The sequence below is a fragment of the Numenius arquata genome, chromosome 1 (assembly GCF_964106895.1).
Source record: "Numenius arquata chromosome 1, bNumArq3.hap1.1, whole genome shotgun sequence".
Taxonomy (NCBI): Eukaryota; Metazoa; Chordata; class Aves; order Charadriiformes; family Scolopacidae; genus Numenius; species Numenius arquata.
The window spans coordinates 47,340,226-47,350,489 of NC_133576.1; positions in this window are offsets into that span (position 1 = coordinate 47,340,226).

The window sequence follows — 10,264 nt, forward strand, 5'->3', positions numbered from 1 at the left end:
GTGACCCGCCGGGCGAACCGCGCGGAGGGCCCGGATAATGACGTCAGCTCGGCTGCAGCCGTCTGAACCCGGCCCGGCCCTCCCCTCCGCCGCCGCCGCTGGCTCGCTGGGCCCCGTCGGGGCTGCCCCGCCGGCGTGTCTCCTCGAGCCTGGCGGCGGCGGGGACGACCTCTGAGCGGCGACCGCTCTACCCGCGGGTCGCCGGACGGGAGGAGGGCGGACAAAGCAGCGGCGTTAGCGCTTACGGTGTGCCGAGGTGGCGCGGCTTGTGCGTTCAGCGCCCGGAGCCGGCGACACCCCGGGCTGCACGCAGGGGGAGAGGCGGGGCGGTCTGGTGGGTGTGCGGCGGCTGCGGCCTTCGCAGCGGTCAGCTGGGCTCCGGCCGGGCCTTGCCTCGGGCCCTCGCCAGGCCTCGGGCCCGCCGTCTGGCAGCGGGCTTTGAGCAGGGCCCGCGGAGCTGACATGGGTGCACGCAGGGGTGACTTCATTCCTGACTGCAACGCTGCCGCCCTCGGAACAGATACCTTGTTGGGGGGCACCAGCGCTTTAAAAAGCCAAAGAGATCCTTTCTTGCTCTTGTTTCTTCCTTTTGGTACGTTTGCATTTATGTGACTGCTTTACAGAGTGTGAAGTCAGTCGAATCCCAGTCTATGTAGGTGCTTTACGTAGCAATCAGGGAGACTTTAGGCCTGATTTAAAACCTGGAAAAAATGGGAAAGTGTGTCTTGTGGAAGGACAGAAATTTGGCAGACATGGAGAACTTGGTCTCAGAGAGTACTTGAAATGGTGCTTAATTTTCTGTTGTGTTTGTATTCCAAGGTCAAAGTCCCTTTTTAACGACATCGTTCAAGAATTTCAGAGCAGGAAGTGAAAAATACAGTATCCAGCTGAAAACACAGGAGGAATTTAGGTCGCATGGGTTGGAATTTGCTCAAGAGGCTAGGGCTAACAGCCTTAACTCTTGTGCAAAATGTTTATCTTTTGGACCACGCAGTGACAAAGACTAAAATACCAGTTGCTCATTGCAGGAGCTGTGGGTGGGTGTTTTTCTGTAAAAAGCTAGAGCTCAAAACCAAGTGGTGATATCTACTGTTATTTCCTATTTTAACAAAGTTAGAGTTAATCATTTTTTTGCTAATCACTAGGTTGTATTATTTAGGAAGGAAATCTGAAGTATGTCTCTGTGTTAACCACTCTGTAAACAAAACAAAGGATGGCAGGTGCTTCATCACTGTACAAATGGAATAGTGTGTTTACCAAAAGAATAGTTTTACATGAATTTTCTTCACCAACAATAAAACCAAGCCATAACTGTGGTGAAAATCTGTGTAAGTGTAAAGCTGTTCATGTTTGGGTTAGAAATAGGTGTAATCATATAAACAGACCTTTTTATCTCAGTGATTTTCATGCCCATGAGCATGTTATTGTGGCATCTTTTTTCCTTTTTTATTTTGTCCCTTATCAATTACTTTGGGCTTTTCCTCCTATTTTCATTTTATCCAGTTTGTTCTCCTGGCAAAGCATTTAAAATTACTGCACTTGTAATGCATTTAACTTCCCTTCTCTGCCGCAGGGTTCTCACTCGAGCTCTTCACTGTTCATGGTGACTTACAGAGGCACAACAGCATTTCAAACAATTGTGTATTTTTTGACACTTCTTATCCTTAAACTGCTATGTTTATTGATGGTCATTTCTTTTTATTGTTAAGTAGACCCCTGGTTTAATGATGGGCCAAATACTGTGTTCCTTGTAACTAGCTTTTTTGGCAGATCCAAACAGTGACACATCAGTGGATTTTTATAATGTGGGCAATTGTCCACCAAGAAATTGACTGTCAGTTCACATAAAAGTCAACACAAAAAAAAAAAATGAACAATTCTTGTGGAAACAATACTGGTACAACTTGTAGTAAGTATTCCCTCTTGTGAAGAAGGGTTCCTTCAGCCAAGAGGAAGAGTAGAAGCTCTGATTAATTTAATTGAAACCTTAGGTTTGGAAGAAACCAAGAACCAATTCCTCTTGAGCTTTCTAGTGGTATTTTTCTGATTTTTAGATTCTACTTTATGTACAGTTTATGTACTTTATGTACAGTTTGCAGAAGCGTAATGAAATATAAGAGGAATTTTGCACTTGTATGGGAAAAAATGCGTCATATTTATTCTCTTACTTTTGTATTTGACGACCTTCCTGTTCTAAAAGTATATTCTGAAGTGCTTTGACAGACCAGGAGTTGCTTGTAGCCATGCTAATCAAAGGTCACGATAGGCTGAAGTAGACAGCTATTTATGGCACCAAATAAAAGAAGATATTGGGACGGCAATGGCACTTTGTGGTTACTGAGCAAGCAAACTGCACACCAGACTTCTGACTGAGGAATTCTTCCTCTTCTCCCAAACAAAAATCTACGCCCGTCTCTCTTTGCTCGGGCTTCCAGAGTTCTCTGGGGGCATTGCTGTGGTTCATCTTGTACAATGCCTTTGGAAAAGATTGTTGCTTTTTTTTCCCCTCCCTCCCCAGTACTACAAATAATTGCTACCAGTTTATCTTTGTGCAGCAACTATGGAAAGAAAAGCATACGAGTGAGATAAATCGCTGGTTAAAGAGTATCTGTGGTATGAAGACAGAACTTGGTAGGCACTTGCAAAACTCACTAATTGTTCTAAAACAAGTGGCCCTGCGGAGAACCGTGACAGAATAATTTATTCCCCAGTAGTCCTCCTGGTTAATTCCCCTCTGTACACAAACATTGGTATGATTAAAAATACTTTTGCAACAGTTTTAATTCGGTGTGAAAACGTGGGGAATGGAAGCGTTTCCCTGCAGGCTTCCCAGCTCACGCACTGCAGTCCACCCATCAAACAAAAAGTGAAACCAGTCACAAACCAGCTGGTTATGTTGCTCATTGACTAGCCCAAAAGAAATGAAAAACAAAACATTTTTGGTGAGGGATTGGTACAGAAGTTAGAAAATCTCTGTGTTAATAGATGCATTTGTGCCCAGCTCTTAAACTGTGGTTGACGCCGCACCGCTCCATAGACGGAAATGAAATTTATAACATTGCCGCTGCAGTAATGCTATGGATCTCAGCAACTGCGTAGTGTGAAAGTAATAACAGAAGAGAGAAAGCAGAATTTTACCACAGACCCATGAAATACCATTTTTTTCCTTCCGGTTGAGCCCCTCAGAGGCGGCATTACGTAGTATTGATCAACTCTCAGGAAACAGAATAGGCAGCGTAGCGGATAAGGAAAGTTTCTTTCAAAAAGAAAATAAAATAACAGCTTGAGAATCAAACAAGCTACTGCCTGGACATCAAAATTTGTTGTGAGGGATCACATCAAGGATCAATCTTGCAACATTTTCAATGTTTTTGGGCCCATTCCAGTAAATCACTTAAGCACAAGTAGTGCTTTTGCTTTCTGTAATTTTTTGTTGACTTATTTAAGCCTGCGCGTGACTGCCAGTAAGGAAAAGAGTACTTTTTGCACTCGCCCAAGTCTTTGGTTTATGCAGCGTATATTTTGGATAGTATTTTGGCAATATTGGTTGTATGGGTATGTGGGTGTTATGTCATTTTGTGCAACATCGGGTGGTAGGATGTCATTCCTTTCAAAAAAGAACTGTTTTTCACAATTTTAATTTCTGATGTAAAGTGTAACTGTATCATAGTGGTCACAGAACATTATAGAGATGATTAAATGATATTTCATACGGAGAATAATAATGACCCCCAAATACAACACATGCACGCTGGACAGTGTCTGATACTCTCACGCTCGCACTCAGTGCACTTGTTGCCATGTACTGTTGGTTGGGTAAGGCATGACGAAAACGCAAGGCAGTTCCAGAGATGTGCAGAGATGTTTCCCATGGGAAACAGGTTTCTTCAGGGCACCCCAGGGACCAGCTTTTTCCTGGGGGCCGGGAGCACTGTGGGCTCCCCAGGGTGTCCGAGCAGGCCCTGGCAGCCTCAATCCATCCCACCACTCCAGCTGGGCGCAGCTGGTGCCACTGGGGCAGCCCCAGCCCTGGGCACCGGGCACATCCCTACTTGGCTGGGCTGGAATGGGGTCCTGGGCAGGGGTGCGGGGAGGGCCCCAGGGGTGCTGCTGAGGGGCCCTGTTAGTGCCCTGATACTTCTATATTTTCTAGCTGAGATGGCAGGTGATTAGTATATCTGATGGGAAAATGCCCAGTGAGAACTTTGCCCTCTGTATCCCTTTTAAATTGATAAGCAAAATCCAATAAAGTTATTGCAATAACAAATAATTAAGATGAGTTTAAAGTGTTTAGCATATAATTACTATATCTAGACACCATATATTTAGGCTTTTCTATTTGGAACAAAGCCAGAATCCAAATGCAGCAAATTTAATTAAATTTAAAAATTTAGCTATTATGTATGTATTCCAAAACTCAGATGTAATCTCTACCTTACATACCTGAGTTTAATAAAGTCAGGGGATGGGGGTGGGATGTCACACTGAGGTATCAGACAGCACTTACTGCGCATATAAATTAACATTCAAAATTAAGGAAAAAATTCCCATAGAAGTAATGTATCAAGAAGTTGCAAACACCATTCGGGAGTGATGCTATACCTCTTTTCTGTTACTAATAAAGGTAGAGTATGGGCATTTCATTTTAGTTTCTCTTGAGACGGCTGCTTTAGTTACCATTTCGCACATCAACACAAGACTTCTTTTCATAGTCGTAATTTTCCGTCTTTCCACTTTTGATTTCTGGTTGTATGAGATGTTGGAGTGAGTGAGACTCATAGAAGCAGGTAAACTCAATTTATGCTCCATACTTACAGGTACAAAAGAACGCATGCTTAGATAGAAATCATAGAAATTTGGTAAGAAGATTTTGTAGGGATCTGTGGTCTCTTACATTGCAGAAAGAATGGTTTCTGATTAGGAACCATTCTTATGATAAGAAAAATACGGTGTGGCATATTCCTGTTATTCCTTTAGTTGTTCAAATAAGGGTTAAATGAACAGCATACAAAAAAATCTCTGTATGTCTACCAAATGCTTAGAAGATACCACAGAGATCGGTTGTGAAAACTCCTATTTACAGGCCCAAAAGTGTGTCTCGTCCATCTTTTGGAGAGGAAACAATTCAGAATACTTTATTTTTCCTGTCTAGTTGGTTCCTAGCCGAACTGTCCTTGGATAAACCATGTGGCGTCCATGTGAAAAGCATCCATCTCATAGGCTTTGGACAGAGTTCAACAAATTGATTTGACAACCATATGGTCCTCTTCATCCACATGAACCTTGAAGAAGTCTGACTTCCTTCCAGCCTTAGCAGTAGAGCGAGGGAAGAAGGGAACTGTTCTTAAAACTTGTCAATGGTATTCTTCAGTGTGCGAGATGAGAACATCCAAAAAACTGCAAGAAATTTTGTAGATTTACAAACTACTGCCATTTTCTCAGTTTTGCTGAATGCATCTCTGCAGGCAGAGCGTTTGTCATTGCACCAGTATAAACCTGAAGGGGAGTGTTGTTCACAAAATTATATCCGTTCCATATTATGCGATGGTCATTTTCACGTCCATAGGGTTTCTAAACACAAGAGTTGCTATGTGCGCAGTAGAACTAAAGGTGCTTGTTTTCCTATGGCTGAGCATCTTGTTCCCTTCCAAACCCGATATTCCCCCCAACCTTGAATTACATCCCTCACGTGCTAAAGTGGTTTATGTTAAATATGCTGGACTAGTCAGGAGCTTAATTAGCTAATAGCAAGCAGGAGGTATAATAACTAAATTGTACTTGCCTTCCCAACAGTGGGCACTTCTTTGGCGTTTCTTCCTCCTCTTGCTAACAGTTTTCCTAAAATTTGTAGGAATTACTGTCTCTTTGGAAGCCCTTATCCCTCGTTCAAAGTTTATTGAAATTGGCTGAAAGGCTCAAGGGGAACTAATAGGCAGAGGGACAGCTAGACAACAGGATCATGTGAAACCAGTATCATTAAGAAACCATTAAAAGTTTCAAAACAGAATAGTCTGATAGAAGAAAGGCTACTATGCAGTTTTGAAATGGAAAAAAAAAAAAGCAGAGATGTGAACAGAGAGAAAGAAACAACAGAAAAAGATTATTTAAGAGTAACCCACAAAATGTGAAACAAATGCAACATGATTTGAACCAAAACACAGATCCATTTCAGATCATGTATCAGTAGTTTTATCCAAGATTTATAAAAGAGCTTGTCAGAAAAGCTTAAATCTAAAAATATGTACAGGAAGGAAGTTTGTAATTTTGTAAAATCAGTTTTCTTTTTCTTTCTTGGGATTGAGAGTTGGGGTTTTTTTTCAGTCTAAAGAGGGATTTAACAGTGCAGCATGCAGAGTAGAAGGATTTTGGAACCTTTAGTTATGTGTTTGTCACTCCAATCTTCTTTTTTTGCCAGAACTTTTTCTCAGCTATTTCTATTTTATTGCCAGTTACCTGCAAAAATAGTTCCCGTTGTCAAAAAACTTCTCTAAAAAAATAATTATTTGTCTTTTCATGAAACAGTATAGTAAGCAAATGTCACTTTACATTGCTGATTTGTAAAGACTGAATTTTGGCAACTGCAATTGTATTGCTATTCCATTATCTCACTGTGACAGGTCACTTCAGAACATACTCCGGATTGACTTTATGCCATGTTGTATTTTATGTAGCCCTATAGCCTTTCTGAAAGATTACATACATGTACAATATGTTTGATAAATATGAAGTAACTCATACTAGGACTTTTGTAGTAGTAGTGTTATTTTAGCTGGGAGGTTAGTAGTAGTAATAACGTTTGAGCAATAGCACTGTCTTTGTAGCCAGAATGGTATAAGGCAATAAGCAAGCCAGAACTTGTTAGGAGGTAGTATCTTTTATTAGATCTGAAAACAAGCTTGTATGCATCAAAGCTCATCGGTTTTTACTAGGCATATCTGTTGGTCTACTGAAACAATATATAAGTAGATCCTTTATCATCCAGAGGCATCTGCTTTTTCTCAGCACACTAATTCTTTTCCATTTTTTTTTTTCATCCTATTATTTTCGGAGGGTACATATAATTCAAGATCTAAATTTTTTAGATCTAGAATTTAGTGTTCAAGGCCAGGCTGGATGGGGCTTTGAGCAACCTGCTCTAGTGGAGGTGTCCCTGCCCATGGCAGGGGGGTTGGAACTCAATGATCTTTAAGGTCACTTCCAACTCTGACCGTTCTATGATTCTATGATTCTAAATATATTGAAATAACATCAAGGGACAAAAGCTAAAGTTTGTGCTGTAAACAAAAGTTTATTTCTGTGTTTTGCGTTTTTTGAATATTATGCAAAACACACTTTAGAAGTCCGACTGACTTGTCACTACTTCTATCTTTCACGCTGCTCTCAGTTACAAATTGAGAACAAATGGACAGATCTGATACCAACAAGTTACTTTTCTTTTTGAAATCTTAACTACTAGAATTCTGTGGTTGTTCTGCTTTTAAACTTATTATGGGTTATTTCCTAAGTTAAAAAGAGAGTCAAATTTCAGATCATAATGTCCCTTTGTTTATCTTTCCTTGTGTTTGTACTTTTATATGCATATGTAGTAATACATCTTTAGGTGTACTTCTATATTTTAAAATCTTTAACAGAAAATACAAAACAAAACAAAAATGAACAAAATAATGTATTTTAACTTCCCAGAGACAAAAGTAGTTACTCCTTTATTTTCTGAAATCACAGATAAAAATCTTAAATCATCCATGTTTTGTGGTGGTTCTTTTTTCTATTCTCTGAATAAGACTTTTGGTAGATGAACCAAAATGCCAGCAGTTCTTAAGGATTTTTGTTTGTGACTATACATCATTGGAAAAGGCTAATTCCTTACTCTTCTCAGGTGGATAGTCCAACTGAAGTCCATGGATTAATGCCATTAGTAGTATTCATTTCACTGAGCAATAGCAGACTTTGAAGTTTTCCTTGAACCTTAATTCAATTAATGTTACAAGTATCAAAAACATATGGCTGAAAGGCTGCGGCCCATTGCAGTTTAGCAACAGATCTAGTCCCTACTTAGCGGGCTAAATCCATCATAAGTCTGTCTCTATTTCAAAGGAGAACGAGGCTCCTGACATGTTAAACAATGGTCGTTTCAGCTGGATACATCTCATCAGGTTGTAACCACCTATGAATGGGGCATCTTGTGCGATGTGGCTGCCTGGCGTCCCTGGGCAGTCCATGGGGAAAGGCTGACACTCCCCGAGCACAATTCGCCCCACTCCACCATTGCCCTCCGGAGCTGTTTTCCTTTGTCCCAAAGCTGTGGAGACAGAATCATAGATTCATAGAATAGCAGGTTGGAAGGGACCTCAAGGATCATCTGTTCCAACCTTTCTTGGCAAAATGAAAGTGCAAATGGCGACGTAACTTTCAGCTTGCAAGCATTAGGTGATATGAAATTTGGGTTCTCAACAAAGGGGGTGTCTGCCCAGAAGCAAGTTTTGCAGCTGCAAGAAAGCTGAGCAAGGAGCCCACTGACAAGCGAGTGCCTGTGGTCAGGGCCAGGAGGAACCCTGCAACTCACGTTTCCCTTAGTCAGCATGCAGACTGCAAGGGTATTACAAACTTCCCAGGCCAGAGGAAGAGAAATGTGCTGCTCAGAGCATCTGAAGTATTCAGAGAGCAGATATAATAAGTAATTCATGTAGTGGGGTTGATGACAACCACTTATCTGTTTTACCAGACATAGATGAGGTGCCCCGGCAGCTAATGGGAGAGAAAGATAGGGTGAGAAAAGAGATGTGATAATGGGAGTCTGAGCAGAAACAATTATTTCCAGAGAACGGTTTCTTTAACTTATCCTAAACAATGGGATACACTGTCCAAATATTACCTACATAGTACTTGAGAACTCTCATTCTAATAGCAAACAGCTGTTTGATTCAACAGCGTTTATGCCCTTTCCTTAGCGTTCATGGACATTTGTATGATTCGAATTTTGGTCAGCTGTTCAGGAAATGGCTGATCTTCCAAGTGGGTATCTGTCCTGCACATGAAGATACTCACTGTTTGACTTCAGTCAAGCATTATTGCTTGTTTCCCTCCTTCAAAGGCTTAATTCATTGTATCAGGGAGTAGAAATTACAAGACGACCATTGTTCCATGTGCAGATTGAAAATTTTGGGTCCAAATTGTTCTTGGGAGCCACACATAATTTTACTCTCTGAAAAATTGTTTTTAAATTGTAAAACAGACTCAGAATGTAGGGGTCATTGCGCTGGACACATTTTTCAGGTGTAGCATCTTGGAGTTGCCTTAAGGATGCTGAATTTAGATGCTGATGGTGCTTGCAAGAACTAGTACATGAAAGACTGGCTCAGTCTCATACATGTGAAGAATTCATCAAGATCATACTTGGGTTTTTTTTTCCAGTTTCTACATGCGGCTGATACTTTCTTGTTCACCTACTTTTAATCATGAGCAAAGGTCATCCTTGAAAGCCGTATAGATGCCCTCAATAGCAAAATTTATTATTGAGTATTTTAAGTCATTAGTACTTCTTACTATCTGGGATAAGTACCTGATTCATTCAAACCCATTTGCAAAAGAGTTTTCTCAAACTTTGTTTCTTAATTTTCTGGAAGGAATATTGTTTCATAGCTCTATAATCTCCTAGTCAAAGACCAAAAAGGGAGGTCACAAATTGAGGATTACTATTGTAACTCTATTTAATTTAACTTGGAGCACATTTACAGACTTCATATTGTCTTCATATTGTACAGAGAAATAGCAACAGAAGCAGAGAAACAACAGGAGAAGTGTTGTTGCCTTTCTCATCTTTCTTTCTGTGTTCATGAAAGACCATCTACATTTCTGACTGATAATATTCACTCTCATACTGACTGGATACAAAAAATATAAAGGAAGAATAAGTTGCCTGTTTTCAATGAATATTGCTAGGATTCTCTCATCCCACATTTCAGTTTGGTACAGCAAAACACAATGTGCTGAATTTTGAACGTGCTAGAGAGCTCTTTTATTCTTGCTAAATCCCTTATTTCTTTATCTGATTAAAGAAAAATACAAGCTAAAAGTTTTAGCTTGTATAAAAGATTAAGCTTAATAAATATTACAACTGCCTATCTAACCGTTTCCCACATAGCTGTAGTACATCAGCACATTTTCCTCTCTTCTGGCACATATCTCTTAAGGAAGTTTCTCCCACTAAAACCTACTGTAGACTAAAGGGGCAAGAAATAACTTACGTTGAGTGCTTTACTCAGCT